The sequence below is a fragment of the Anomaloglossus baeobatrachus genome, chromosome 1, assembly GCF_048569485.1.
Source record: "Anomaloglossus baeobatrachus isolate aAnoBae1 chromosome 1, aAnoBae1.hap1, whole genome shotgun sequence".
In the NCBI taxonomy this organism is placed as follows: domain Eukaryota; kingdom Metazoa; phylum Chordata; class Amphibia; order Anura; family Aromobatidae; genus Anomaloglossus; species Anomaloglossus baeobatrachus.
In genome coordinates this window covers 285,405,290-285,421,315 of record NC_134353.1, presented here as the reverse complement: position 1 = coordinate 285,421,315, position 16,026 = coordinate 285,405,290, and the positions used below count along the sequence as shown (strand labels likewise).

Here is a 16,026-nt window from a genome sequence, read left to right as displayed (position 1 = left end):
ATTTCTGACCTAATCCACTGGGAAGGATGAGAGCAGATTATTAGAACATTTCTGACCTAATCCACTGGGAAGGATGAGGGCAGACTATTAGGGCATTTCTGACCTAATGCCTGGGAAGGAAGAGAACAGATTATTAGAGCATTTTGGACCTAGTCCACTGGTGAGGATGAGAGCAGATTATTCGAGCATTTCTGACCTAATCCACTGGGAAGGATGAGGGCAGATTATTAGAGCATTTCTGACCTAATCCACTGGGAAGGATGAGGACAGATTATTAGAGCATTTCTGACCTAATCCACTGGGAAGGATGAGAGCAGATATTAGAACATTTCTGACCTAATCCACTGGGAAGGATGAGGGCAGACTATTAGGGCATTTCTGACCTTGTCCACTGGGAAGGATGAGGACAGATTATTCGAGCATTTCTGACCTAATCCACTGGGAAGGATGAGAGCAGATTATTAGAGTATTTCTGACCTAATCCACTGGGAAGGATGAGAGCAGATTATTAGAACATTTCTGATTTAATCCACTGGGAAGGATGAGGACAGATTATTAGAGCATTTCTGACCTAGTCCACTGGGAAGGATGAGGACAGATTATTAGAGCATTTCTGACCTAATCCACTGGGAAGGATGAGAGCAGATTATTAGAACATTTCTGACCTAATCCACTGGGAAGGATGAGGGCAGACTATTAGGGCATTTCTGACCTTGTCCACTGGGAAGGATGAGGGCAGACTATTAGGGCATTTCTGACCTTGTCCACTGGGAAGGATGAGGACAGATTATTCGAGCATTTCTGACCTAATCCACTGGGAAGGATGAGAGCAGATTATTAGAGTATTTCTGACCTAATCCACTGGGAAGGATGAGAGCAGATTATTAGAACATTTCTGACCTAATCCACTGGGAAGGATGAGGATAGATTATTAGAGCATTTCTGACCTAATCCACTGGGAAGGATGAGGACAGATTATTAGAGAATTTCTGACCTAGTCCACTGGGAAGGATGAGGACAGATTATTAGAGCATTTCTGACCTAGTCCACTGGGAAGGATGAGGACAGATTATTAGAGCATTTTTGACCTAATCCACTGGGAAGGATGAGGACAGATTATGAGAGCATTTTGAACCTAGTCCACTGGAAAGGATGAGAGCAGATTATTAGAGCATTTCTGACCTAATCCACCTGGAAGGAGGAGAGCAGATTATTAGAACATTTCAGATTTAATCCACTGGGAAGGATGAGGACAAATTATTAGAGCATTTCTGACCTAGTCCTCTGGGGAGGATGAGGACAGATTATTAGAGCATTTCTGACCTAATCCATTGGGAAGGATGAGGACAGATTATTGGAGCATTTTGAACCTAGTCCACTGGAAAGGATGAGAGCAGATTATTAGAGAATTTCTGACCTAATCCACTGGGAAGGAGGAGAGCAGATTTTTAGAACAATTCTGACCTAATCCACTGGGAAGAATGAAAGCAGATTATTAGAGCATTTCTAACCTAATCCACTGGGAAGGATAAGGCAGATTATTAGAACATTTCTGACCTAATCCACTGGGAAGGATGAGTACAGATTATTAGAACATTTCTGACCTAATCCACTGGGAAGGATGAGAGCAGATTATTAGAGCATTTCTGACCTAATCCACTGGGAAGGAGGAGAGCAGACTTTTAGAACATTTCTGACCTAATCCACTGGGAAGAATGAGAGCAGATGATTAGAGCATTTCTAACCTAATCCACTGGGAAGGATAAAGCAGATTTTTAGAACATTTCTGACCTAATCCACTGGGAAGAATGAGATCAGATTATTAGAGCATTTCTGACCTAATCCACTGGGAAGGATGAGGCAGATTATTAGAGCATTTCTGACCTAATCCACTGGGAAGGATGATTGCAGATTATTAGAGAATTTCTGACCTAATCCACTGGGAAGCATGAGGCAGATTGTTAGAGCATTTCTGACCTAATCAGGGGTGGAATTGAAATTTTTAACAACAGGTTCTCTGTAAACCCCGCCCATTTGAAAACCACGCTCATTATGTAACACACCCAATTTTGTTAGCCACACCCATTTTTATCGCACTTTCCTCAACCAAAAAATACAAGTAATTTAAAGTAAAATCTCTTTCCTCTTCTTCCCTTCCTCTACCGTCACTCTCCTGTCCAGCACCAGTTGTTCCAGTCACTGTCTGTCTTATTGTATTAAACGGTTTTTCTACAGTTTTTAAAAATTATTACTAAATTAGCCCTGCTAAAATTGGAACGGACGACCTTCCCCATACAGATCCCATCCCATGTGGCTGCTTTCCCCTACAGATCCCATCCCATGTGGTCTCTCCCCCCCTGCAGATCCCATCCCATGTGGCTCCTTTCCCCCAACAGATCCCATCCCATGTGGTCTCTTGTCCCCTGCAGATCCCATCCCATGTGGCCTCTTTCTCCAGCAGATCCCATCCCATTATGGCCCCTTTCCCCTGCAGATCCCATCCCATTATGGCCCCTTTCCTCCTGCAGATCCCATCCCATTATGGCCTCTTTCCCTTGCAGATCCCATCCCATTATGGCCCCTTTCCCCAGCAGATCCCATCCCATTATGGCCCCTTTCCCCCTGCAGATTCCATCCCATGTGGTCTTTTGCCCCCTGCAGATCCATCCCATGTGGTCTCTTGCCCCCTGCAGATTCCATCCCATGTGGTCTCTTGCCCCCTGCAGATCCCATCCCATGTGGCCTCTTTCCCCAGCAGATCCCATCCCATGTGGCCTCTTTTCCCAGCAGATCCCATCCCATTATGGCCTCTTTCCCCAGCAGATTCCATCCCATTATGGCCTTTTTCCCCAGCAGATCCCATCCCATTATGGCCCCTTTCCCCAGCAGATCCCATCCCATTATGGCCTCTTTCCCTTGCAGATCCCATCCCATTATGGCCCCTTTCCCCCTGCAGATCCCATCCCATTATGGCCCCTTTCCCCCTGCAGATCCCATCCCATTATGGCCTCTTTCCCTTGCAGATCCCATCCCATTATGGCCCCTTTCCCCAGCAGATCCCATCCCATTATGGCCCCTTCCCCCTGCAGATTCCATCCCATGTGGTCTCTTGCCCCCTGCAGATTCCATCCCATGTGGTCTCTTGCCCCCTGCAGATTCCATCCCATGTGGCCCCTTCCCCCTGCAGATTCCATCCCATGTGGTCTCTTGCCCCCTGCAGATCCCATCCCATGTGGCCTCTTTTCCCAGCAGATCCCATCCCATGTGGCCTCTTTTCCCAGCAGATCCCATCCCATTATGGCCTCTTTCCCCAGCTGATCCCATCCCATTATGGCCTTTTTCCCCAGCAGATCCCATCCCATTATGGCCCCTTTCCCCAGCAGATCCCATCCCATTATGGCCTCTTTCCCTTGCAGATCCCATCCCATTATGGCCCCTTTCCCCAGCAGATCCCATCCCATTATGGCCCCTTTCCCCAGCAGATCCAATCCCATTATGACTCCTTTCCCCTTGCAGATCCCATCCCATTATGGCATTTTTCCCCCTGCAGATCCCATCCCATTATGGCCCCTTTCCCCCTACAGATCCTATCCCATTATGGTCCCTTTCCCCCTGCTTATCCCATCCTATTATGGCCCCTTTCCCCCTGCAGATCCCATCCCATTATGGCCCCTTTCTCCATGCAAATACTATCCTTTTATGGCCTCCTCTCCCCATATAGCCACATATAGCTCCCCTCTTATGTGGCCTTCTCTCCCCATATAGCCACATATAGCTCCCCTCTTATGCGGCCCCTCTCCCCATATAGCGCTCCCCTCTTATGCGGCCCCTCTCCCTGCATCTTCGGCTGACTGAGCGCTTACCTGCAGCGGCGGCCTCTCCTGTATCTCCCGTCCTCCTCCGCGGCTCTCTGCATGCTGACAGACGGCAGGAGGAGGAGCTCCCTCCTCACACTGCCGTGACCTCTGCAGCGTCATCGCGTCGCTGCACGCCGGGTCAGGGAGCCGACAGGCTCCACTGAACCAGGAAGTGCGGCGTGGAGGTACGGGCATTCATTTGTGCTAGTGTCTTAAAGAGACACTAACACAAGTGAATACAGGAAACCGGATCGCCAGAGCTGTTTCTTGCCGGTTCTGGGAACCGGCTGCTATTTTAACGACCGGTTCTCCAGAACCGGCTGAATCCCACCCCTGGACCTAATCCACTGGTGAGGATGAGTACATAATAATAATAATAATAATAATTAATAATCTTTATTTCTATAGCGCCAACATATTCCGCAGCGCTTTGCAATTCAGGAGGATCATATACAAACAAGTAACAGTTATAGAAAATACAATATTTAGAGGGGAAAAAGACAACCTCGCTCGTGAGAGTACAGATTATTAGAGCATTTCTGACCTAGTCCACTGGGAAAGATGAGGACAGATTATTAGAGCATTTCTGACCTAGTCCACTGGGAAGGATGAGGACAGATTATTAGAGCATTTCTGACCTAGTCCACTGGGAAGGATGAGGGCAGATTATTAGAGCATTTCTGACCTAATCCACTGGGAAGGATAAGGACAGATTATTAGAGCATTTCTGATCTAGTCCACTGGGAAAGATGAGGACAGATTATTAGAGCATTGCTGACCTAGTCCACTGGGAAAGATGAGGACAGATTATTAGAGCATTTCTGACCTAGTCCACTGGGAAAGATGAGGACAGATTATTAGAGCATTTCTGACCTAGTCCACTGGGAAAGATGAGGACAGATTATTAGAGCATTTCTGACCTAGTCCACTGGGAAAGATAAGGACAGATTATTAGAGCATTTCTGACCTAGTCCACTGGGAAGGATGAGGACAGATTATTAGAGCATTTCTGACCTAATCCACTGGGAAGGAGGAGGTCAGAAGTAATTCTTGTTACCAAGAGGCAGAACTAGTGATGTGCCCAGCAGATAGTGATAACTTGTATCTGTACGAGGCTTGAAGACATTTATGTGTCAAACCACAAGATGTAAAATCCCCATGACGTGTTGTCATTCCTCTCAGTGCGACATTTTATTACCATGCCTCCTCTCACTACAAACTTTTTTTCTTTCCTCTCACTACACTGACACTAATGGGAATTTCCAGTCAGGAAGTGAGAACAAGAGCGACTTCTTCAGAGCAGAGAAGCCCCACACCTCCAGCCTGGAGGAGGAGGAACCATAGTGATGAGCTGGGCTCAGTAACACCCGCCCCGAGCGCCGACAAAACAAGGAAACTGAAAGGAGCTCGGACACCAGAAGAAGCCTGCGGGCAATGGGCAGCGAGCAGCAACCTGGCCATCACTGCTGGAGCCTGATGTGACCGCAGGAGAGCAGCCCTCAGGTAATACAGGGGCACTACAGCCTGGTGTGGAACTACATAGCCCAGCATGCCATGATAATCACTGCTGCCTGATGCGACCGCAGGAAAGCAGCTCTTCAGGTAATACAGGGGGCACTACCACCTGGTGTGGAACTACATAGCCCAGCATGCCCTGATCATCTTCAGGTAATACAGGGGGCACTACCACCTGGTGTGAAACTACATAGCCCAGCATGCCCTGATCATCTTCAGGTAATACAGGGGGCACTACAGCCTGGTGTGGAACTACATAGCCCAGCATGCCCTGATCATCATTGCAGGCTCATGTGACTGCAGGAGTGCAGATCCTCAGGTAATACGTGGGGCACTACATAGTCCAGCATGCCCAGCACTGCTGGAGCCTGATGTGACCGCAAGAGAACAGCCCCCAACGGGTAATAATGGGGGGCACTATCACCTGGTGTGGACTGTAATCATAATAATAATAATAATAATATATTTATTCACTTATATAGCGCCATTAATTCCACAGCGCTTTTCATACATCAGTAACACTGTCCCCATTGGAACTCACAATCTAAATTCCCTGTCACTACGTCTTTGGAGTGTGGGAGGAAACCCACAGAAACACAGGGAGAACATACAAAGTCCCTGCAGATGTTGTCCTTGGTGGGATTTGAACCCAGGACCCAGCGCTGTAAGATTGTAGTTCTAACCAATGAGCCATCATGGGATGGAACTACATTGCTCAGCATGCCCAGCTCCCTGGCCATCACTGCAGCCTGATGAGCAGCCCCTCAGTACAGGTAATACAGGGAGGCACTCCCACCTGGTGTGGAACCACATAGCCCAGCATGACCTGATCTGCCAAACACTGAGCACATGGAGGCAGAATAGAGGATATGATGGCACAGGGGGCACTGCCAGAGGAATGCCCATTTTGTGGCCGGTCACAGCCATTTCTCACCGTCTGACATCCTAATGTCTAGAACGTTTCTGCTTCCTGTTTGAACCCTGTCGTCATCCATTACCGTGTGTGTGAATGATTGCAGCCATCATCACTGTCCAGCGTCATCGCAATCGTCCTGTATGATTTTTCTGATTGACAGATGCTTCAACCTTTGTTCACATCTGCCTTATGCCAGACCATCTGAGCCCAATATGTCTCTACGGCCCCTCATTGACTTATATTGGGGTCCGCTTTAATGCCAAGAACAGCACTGTCAGACGGATCGTTGCGCCTTAGGCTGAGTTCACATGTCCTGTAATCGTCCGTTAGACTGGATCCAGCAACAATACGTTGGCGAAAAAAGTTTTGCAAACGCAAATTTTATGTCTGTTTTTAAATAACTGATGTCAGCTGGATCCGATTTTTTTTTTAACATGGGAGTCTATGGAGAACGGATCCATTACAATGAAAAACAGGTGGATAAATAGTAATCAGTTAACGGATCCGTTTTCCATAGACTCCCATTTAAAAAAAAACAAAAACGGAGCCTGCAAATATCTATTTTATTCAAAATGTTGACAGTAAGTTCTGCAGACACGACTTTTTAGTCTATATTGCTGCTGGATCTGTTCTAATGGACAGATTACTGGACATGTGAACTCAGCTTAATACCAACGTGAATATCGACACTTTACACTCCTGTATTGCAAGAAAATTAGCTACTTTCCCTATTGATTGGTAAATGGCAACATGGATCCAAAAGGATAAATATTTGAAAAATGTATATAACATGATACAGTATACAGTGGAACCTTGGATTATGAGCATACGGTAATTGGTTCCGAGAGTGAGCTCTTAAACCAAGTTACTCTTACATCAAAGCACATTTTCCCATAGGAAATAATTGAAACGCAGACAATTCGTTCCACAACCCAAAAATATTTCCTGTATTTATACAAATTTATTACAGTAATACAATATAATGTACTGTATTCATATAAAATTATTACTGTACACTAATACAAAATACTGTACAGCACAGTGAAAAACATATAAAACAAATTAAACTGCACATTAGCTTCCAATAGAATTGTTGGTGTGCGGGAGGTACAATGTAGAGAGAAAATTATATATAAATATGACATTTATTCTAGTACAGTACAGAAAAAACACTCCAAACTATTCTCCCCAAACTAAGGGCAGAACTAAAGGCCGCTTTACACGCTGCGACATCGCTCAAGCGATCTCGTTGGGGTCACGGAATTTGTGACGCACATCCGGTCGCTTTAGCGATGCCGTTGCGTGTGACACCTTTGAGCGATTTTGCATCGTTGCAAAAACGTGCAAAATCGCTCATCGGTGACATGGGGGTCCATTCTGAAATATCGTTGCTGCAGCAGTAACGAAGTTGTTCCTCGTTCCTGCGGCAGCACACATCGCTCCGTGTGACACCACAGGAAGGAGGAACCTCTCCTTACCTACCTTATCTGCAATGCGGAAGGAAGGAGTGGGGTGGGATGTTACGTCCCACTCATCTCCGCCCCTCCGCTTCTATTGGGCGGCAGTTCAGTGACGCAGCTGTGACATCGCTGTGACGCTGAACGAACCGCCCCCATAGAAAGGAGGCGGTTCGCTGGTCACAGCGACGTCGCAGGGCAGGTAAGTAGTGTGACGGGTCTGGGCGATGTTGTGCGCCACGGGCAGTGATTTGCCCATGTCGCACAACCGATAGGGACGGGTACCCATGCTAGCGATATCGGTCACGATATCGCAACGTGTAAAGCGGCCTTAAGACAGATGTGGGGTAGGCAATATTACTGCACAGGCAATTAGATTACGGTACAAGCAATGTGCTATACTGGTTAGAAGAAAGAAAGTACAATACTGTATCTTCAAATGCAAATTCATAGACATGCTGTATATTACATACTGTACAATGGTATACTGTATACAGTAAACATTACATATGTACAGAAAGTTACCTCCAGAGCGGGTCAGAGCGCGGTGATAGGATGGAACCAGAAGTGTGCACGGTGAGTATCTGCTCTTATTGCAAATCATTGCTCTTAAACCAAGTTACAAATTTTTAGAAAGCTTTGTTTGTTTTGCAAAACGCTCTCAAACCAAGTTACTCTTAATCCAAGGTTCCACTGTATATTTAATTGATACAAAGTGATAAATATTTGACAAATTATGGTAATGTTTTTCTTTTTCATACACACGCACGCACAATAGCTGCCCTTTATTACACAGCCCCTTTGACTTTAATATGGCACCTCTATGGTTTCCACTATTCTTGCTGTCCAAAGTGATAGAAATCCTAAATTTAATCAGAGCACATATAAGAACTGGATGTTTTAGACGCATTTCTCATTGTGGATTTTTGGGGCTGAAATATGTATTTTTCTGTATGCACTAAGATATGAAGAATATCGTCATACTTCACTTTTGGTTTGTGGTGATTCAGTTTATGAGAACACAGCATACTGAAGGTACAATGTTTCCTTTGTAGGTTTCTTATTACCATAAAACACCAAAAATATCTAGACCAAATTACACAAGTTTAAAAAAATGCAAAAAAAATTAATGCAATTCAGAATAGCGTCATACCTATAGTACGCTGGGCCTTGTATAAAACCCCACTGACCCGAAAAGGCACCAAAAGGGAAGAAAAAGGCCTAAATAAATTGGGGGTATTTATTAAGGCTTTTGTAACAATTTTCTGATATCAAAAAAATGGCCAAGTTTTGGCATTTTTGCACCACTCCGTGGTAAAATTGGGCATGGTTAGCTACACAATAGGCCTACATCACATTCGTGAATTGTGACTCTCCAGAAAAGTCATCATTCTCCCTCCGGTAGGCAGGGGCAGCATAAAATGAGGAAAAATACCGGTAGAAGATGCGCTAAATTTCTGAAAGATTGTGGAATACTTTACATTGGATACAAAGTATCCAGCAATATGACTTGAAAAATTCCCCAACAAACAGTGTTAGGCTACTTTCACACATCAGTTTTTTCCATCAGGCATAATCCGGAAAAATACGGATAAAACGGATCCGGCGCCGGATCCGTTTTTCCCCATTGATTTGTATTAGCGCCGGATTGTGCCTGATGACCTTGCGTTGCATTCGGCTTTTGCCGGATCCGTCGTAATTAGCTAATGCGGCGGCCAGATGGAACGTCTCTTGTAACGTTTTTTGTCTCTGACAAAAAAACGCATCGCGCCGGATCCAGTGCGATATGGCGTGATTTACAATGTTTGCCTAGGGACGCCGAATCCGGCATAATGCGGCAAAAAATGGATGCGGCCACTGGATCCGTTTCTTAAACTGAGCATGCTCCAATGTATTGTCAAAAAAAAACTGATCCAGCAAAAAAATGGATGAAATGGATGCGCCAGATCCGTTTTTTGACTGATCAGGTATACCGGATCCGTAAAAAAAAAAAAAGGATACGACGCATCCGTTTTTGCATATTCTGTGCCGGATCCGTTACATCAGGCACACGCTGGATTGTGCCTGATGCCAAAAAACTGATGTGTGAAAGTAGGAGAAATGCGGTGCAATATATGCACATTTTTTAACACATTATTTACTTTTGTTCTTTTCCCCCACTCATTTGAATGGATGAAAAACTGTAAAAATGTTAAAAGAATTGACATGTTGTGATTTGAAAAAAATGCATTAATGGTTCAAATCCACAAGGAAAACATAAGCAGAATGTGCATGAGATTTCAGAAATCTCATAAAGGCTGTGTGCACACGTTGCTTTTATACTGCGTTTTTTCATGCGTGGGTTTCCTCCGGGTACTCCGGTTTCCTCCCACAATCCAAAGACATACAGATAGGGACTCTAGATTGTGAGCCCCAATGGGGACAGTATTGTCAATGTATGTAAAGCGCTGTGGAATTAATAGCGCTATATAAATGAATAAAATTATTATTATAATTATCCCAGCCAAGTCTATGACAATCCTGACTTGCTGTGCATCTGCTGCTTCTTTTTTCCTTGCAGATTTTGTTGCAGAAGAAGCAGCATGTCACTAGTTTGTGTTTTGTCCTGCGTCTGATATAATCATGTGCTCGATCGCTGCAGTGGATTATATCTGTCAGTGCTGCACTCTCAGCACTGACAGACCGCCTCACACACTATGTATGCATGCATGCTCATGGTCTGTGAGGCGATCCGTAGTTCAGTAACCCGGGGTTGTCATGGCAGCGATTGGGTCCCTGTGATCGCATTACTGGGACTCAATCGCCAGGGAGAGGTAATCGATCCATCACTCTTCCTGTGATCTCAGGGATTAAACTGCCAGAGACTTGGCGGCGATCGCAAGGGTACAGCGCCTGAACTCTCCATCACTTAAATAAAAGCATAAAAAAACTCATGTGAAAAACATGCAAACACGATAACAAATGCGTGTTTTTTCCTGCCAAAACATGCTTTTTATGTGGAGAGATCTGCACATAGCCCAACTTGGCTGGTACCATAAATTACAGTGATTTTATGGATGACTGTGTTGTTTCATCAGTTTTAAATTATTACTAAACAGAAAGACATGTCCTGTATTCATCCATTAGAACGGATTCTGAAGAGATCCGTCGGCAAAAAAGTTCTGTGCACACAACTGTTTGGTGCGTTGTTAAATAACTGATTTCTGCAGGATCTGTTTTTTTTCACATTAGAGTCTATGGAGATTGCTATTTATCTTTCATTTGAAACAAATGCAAGTAAAAAGGATGGATAAATTGCAATCCGTTAACAAATCCATTCTCCATAGACTGCAATGTAAAAAAAACGTATCTGGCAGAAATCAGTTATTTAACAATGGACAAAAAAAATTGTGTTTGCAGAATTTTTTTCCCTATGGATCTCTACAGGGTCCATTCCAGTGGATGATTACAGGACGTGTGTACTGATCTGTCACCAGATTTCACAATCAGTCTGATGGAAAAAAAACAAAACACTCTACCCCATTGAATAACGCTGGTCCTAGTGATGTCCTCACTGTCCCATTCATGTAACAGAAACTTACAGAAACTCATGTACCGTACTTGCTGCCAAAACAACCCCTCGCAAATATAATGGAACTGATTTTCAGTTGCAGGAATATTTGCAATGTTATCTGCCTTGGGTACATCCACGATTATTGAAAATAATACTGTATCCTTTTGGCTAATCATTTGACGTATACCCATTACTATACATGTGACAGATGGGATATCTGCAACTGAGGATTTAGAAACTCCAGTGCCCTCAGGATCTGTTCACACATCATAGGTAAATTGTGCCTCTTGTTAAGGCTGCTTTCACACTTCTGTTGTTTTGCATCTGCCACAATCAGTTGTGTGACTGGTGCAACAGATGCGTTGCAGATCGTGGCACAACTGATGTGACTGATGCTGCAAAACAACAATCCGTTGTTTGTTTTTTTTTTACTGTTTTACCAGGCTATTGTGAACGGGCAATTAGCTGATCATTCACAAAAGCCGGCAGCCGGGCGATCAGCTGATCATTCACAAAAGCCGGCAGCCGGGCGATCAGCTGATCATTCACAAAAGCCGGCAGCCGGGCGATCAGCTGATCATTCACAAAAGCCGGCAGCCGGGCGATCAGCTGATCATTCACAAAAGCCGGCAGCCGGGCGATCAGCTGATCATTCACAAAAGCCGGCAGCCGGGCGATCAGCTGATCATTCACAAAAGCCGGCAGCTGGGCGATCAGCTGATCATTCACAAAAGCCGGCAGCCGGGCGATCAGCTGATCATTCACAAAAGCCGGCAGCCGGGCGATCAGCTGATCATTCACAAAAGTCGACAGCCGGGCGATGAGCTGATCATTCACAAAAGCCGGCAGCCGGGCGATCAGCTGATCATTCACAAAAGTCGGCAGCCGGGTGATCAGCTGATCATTCACAAAAGTCGGCAGCCGGGCGATCAGTTGATCATTCACAAAAGTCGGCAGCCGGGCGATCAGCTGATCATTCACAAAAGCCGGCAGCCGGGCGATCAGCTGATCATTCACAAAAGCCGGCAGCCGGGCGATCAGCTGATCATTCACAAAAGTCGGCAGCCGGGCGATCAGCTGATCATTCATAAAAGCCTCCGGTCGGGCCATCAGCTGATCGTTCAGCCACTGAGAGTGAGAGACATTTCTTTTAATGATTAAACACAAGAGCTGAGCATGCACAGTGAAAAAAAAGAATCCCACTGCTCAAAAAATGCCACATGCTGCGTTCCTGCCGCCCGACGGTCATTCGTTCCACGAGTGATCCATCGCACAGCGGATGCAATGCAAGGCCATCAGTCGCAATCCATCATCCATACAAGTCTATGGGGAAATAACGGAATCCTGCAAAATATTTTGAAGGATACCGTATTTCCTCAAGGCGACGGATTGCAACTGATGAAAAACAACGCAAGTGTGAAAGCAGCCTAAGGTTTCATGAAATCTGGCATAACTTTGATTTGACCACCACGGGGAAGTAAACATTATTCTACTCAGAAACAGAGAAATATAGTCAATGGCCAATTGGTTTAACTCTTTTTTTTTTTTTATATGATTTTGGAGATTAATTTTAATTGTTTCTATATGAGTATTTTCAGTGGATTTGAAAAAAGATACTTTTAAGGATGGAGTCATACGGCCATATACCTGAGACGAGGATTGCATCAAAATGTTCTGACTGGCCTTGGCTCTCCTTTCCCGTGTGTCGGCTTCATGTATTTCTATGCAGCTCTCATGCTCGGGTCAGGAGAGCCACCGCCAAGTGCACTACGATGCGATCCTTGTCCAGGTTATACCGCCGTCTAACTCCATTCTTAAGGAGATCACTTTCTCAGTGGATGGTGATAACGTTTACATCTATGTTGGCCTCACCACTTTGCCAGAATTGATGATTGCCAGAATTGGGGACTCTGTTCTCTTCTGAATGGAATGGCTATTAGCACTTGTGACTTTGCTGCTTCTTTCAAATCCATGACGCTTAGAAAAATAAGGACTGAGCAGACATCGTTGTCTTTGTATTTTCAGTAAGGTGAGAATAGGGAACACAGACAGGAGTGTTCTGCTGGAATACAAATGTTGCAGTTATTGGTAAGCTTCATGGAAAGAGTGTATATCGCCAATAAATGGACTTTATGTTTCATTTTCCAGCAAAAATTGCATGATTTACTCCTTCCTCTAAGGGATTGTAACATGTTCTTTAATGGGTAATATTGTAAAGTGATTGTAAAAACAAGCAATGTTATAGATTACGTTTTCTTAAAAACATAATGTGTTCAAGAATCGAATGATTTTTAATATTATTGCTTACTGCACTTTGTCCATGTTACCAGCCAAACAGTGGTGGCCAAATATGCTTAGTGCTTAGAAGCCCTTCACACTAGAGCTTGTAAGTGCTTCTATGAAGCCAGCTGGATCACTGGAACGCAATATCTCATGTTCTGGACACTTTTTATTGTCCCTGCGCTCCTCAGGTATAGCAGAGACAAAGCTGCCTCATGTGTTCAGAACAACGGTGCAACAATGCCGCTTGTTGAATTGTCAAGCATGCCAAAGCCATTGTCCCCCCCCCCCCCCCAGCAAGGAGAAAGCTGTGAGGCTGGGGATCGGTGTGCTCCTGCAGAAGATTAGACAGTTCATACGTTATATCCACATCTCTACGTACATGATGGTGCACTCACTAAACTACCTGTACAATCGGCAGCTAAAGGACACTAATGAGAGACAAGTGTCCTTCAGCTCCACTAGTCAGAATCAGTGAAATAGTTTTTCCTTGCATGCTGTCATTATTAAAACAGTTGATATAGTTCAAAATTACTTATAGAAAATGTGCAACTGGTGCTGCAAAAGAAAGGCCTCAAGAAAGTACCAGAGGGAAAAAGTACACCTGATGGAATGCAAAAACATAATGTTACCCGAAATTGTCTCGGCCCTAATAACTCCTTTCTATAGGCTCTTTATAGATGTTATAGAAAGGGGTAAGCTATGTTCATTCAGGTTTTTATCTGAAGCAGAAACTCTTTAGGAGACACTACTTTTGGGTAGTTTTTAGAGGAGTTGTCTTTTTCCAGAAGCAGTTTTGGAAAGGCTTTGTAGGGTTATTCTTTCTTCAAATGTCCTTTGTAGCTTTTTGATTTGGTTTTACCTAGGTTGGAGAGGTTTACTTAAAGCCACTTACACACTGAGACTTTGTAGCGATCCCGACCTGGCCGGGATCACTGGAAAGTCTCTGGTGAACTGTCAAACAGGCAAACCTGGCCAACGACGCAGCAGCGATACGGACCTGCAGAACGACCTAGCTGGTCGTTGGGGACGTGTCAAATAGCTATTTGAAAGGGAAGTCGCTAACAAAGTCGTTGTTACTGTGTCAAACACAACGATGAATGCTGCACAGTGGGAAACAAAGGACCAAAAAAATGTTCCTGAGAGATGTGTAGCAATCAGCGACCTCACAGCGGGGGGCAGGTCGCTGATGCGTTTCACACACTGCAATGTCGCTGGGGAGGTCGCTATTACGTCACAAAACCGGTGACGTTACAGCGATATCGCTAGCGATGTTGCAGTGTGTAAAGGGGCCTTTAGCCTTACCCCACTATCAGTTATCAGCCTGTTATCTGAATAGCCTTTGATTAGTGGTGGCTGCACACTGTAGTTTGTAAGCCTGGTAGGTGTTAATAGGGTTTCCATGGACAGGGTTTGCACAAGCCAATTCAATTAGTAGGTCCCAATGGAACCCTGGCCATCACCCTTTAACCCCTTTAGAGGGAACTGGACTTACATAGGGCCCCTACTTTATGGACATAGAGTGACTGCTGGCTGGTGGAATGACCTAGTGACGAGGAGAGTTTTTAAGCTTTGTTAAATTTAGTTCAAAGTCAACAGAATGCCAAGATCAGTATCAGAAGGTTAAAATCAGGAGAATGCCAAGATCAGTATCAGAAGGTTAAAATCTGGAGGATGCCGAGATCAGTATCAGAAGGTTAAAATCAGGAGAATGCTGAGATCAGTATCAGAAGGTTAAAATCAGGAGAATGCCGAGATCAGTATCAGAAGGTTAAAGTCAGGAGAATGCCGAGATCAGTATCAGAAGGTTAAAATCAGGAGGATGCCGAGATCAGTATCAGAAGGTTAAAATCAGGAGAATGCTGAGATCAGTATCAGAAGGTTAAAGTCAGGAGAATGCCGAGATCAGTATCAGAAGGTTAAAATCAGGAGGATGCCGAGATCAGTATCAGAAGGTTAAAATCAGGAGAATGCCAAGATCAGTATCAGAAGGTTAAAATCTGGAGGATGCCGAGATCAGTATCAGAAGGTTAAAATCAGGAGAATGCTGAGATCAGTATCAGAAGGTTAAAATCAGGAGAATGCCGAGATCAGTATCAGAAGGTTAAAGTCAGGACAATGTCGAGATCAGTTTCAGAAGGTTAAAGTCAGGACAATGTGGAGATTAGTATGAGAAGGTTAAAATCAGGAGGATGCCGAGATCAGTATCAGAAGGTTAAAATCAGGAGAATGCCGAGATCAGTATAAGAAGTATGCCAAGATCATTATCACAAATCAAACAGGAAGAAGCAGAGTAGCAGGCACATAGCCCACAATAATTATAACTTATAGCTGGCACCACTTACAGGTTGCAAGAGGTTTAAGGCTAGGTTCGCACACTGCGTCTTTTTGACGCTGCGTTTTTGTGCGTTTTTGGCCGCTAAAAACGCACAAAAACGCACCTGCGTC

The 16,026-nt window shown here is 44.7% G+C and overlaps 1 protein-coding gene across 2 annotated transcripts in view; it reads left to right on the top strand.

The window, feature by feature from the left end:
• The first annotated feature begins 5,227 nt into the window (after positions 1-5,227).
• The window catches only part of NFKB1 (nuclear factor kappa B subunit 1), a 183,740-nt gene continuing 172,941 nt past the window's right edge, over positions 5,228-16,026 (top strand). For both annotated transcript variants that reach the window (XM_075336817.1, XM_075336807.1), the window contains exon 1: positions 5,228-5,360. The gene's annotated coding sequence lies outside the window, so the exon portion shown is untranslated. The remainder of the gene's footprint in view (positions 5,361-16,026) is intronic.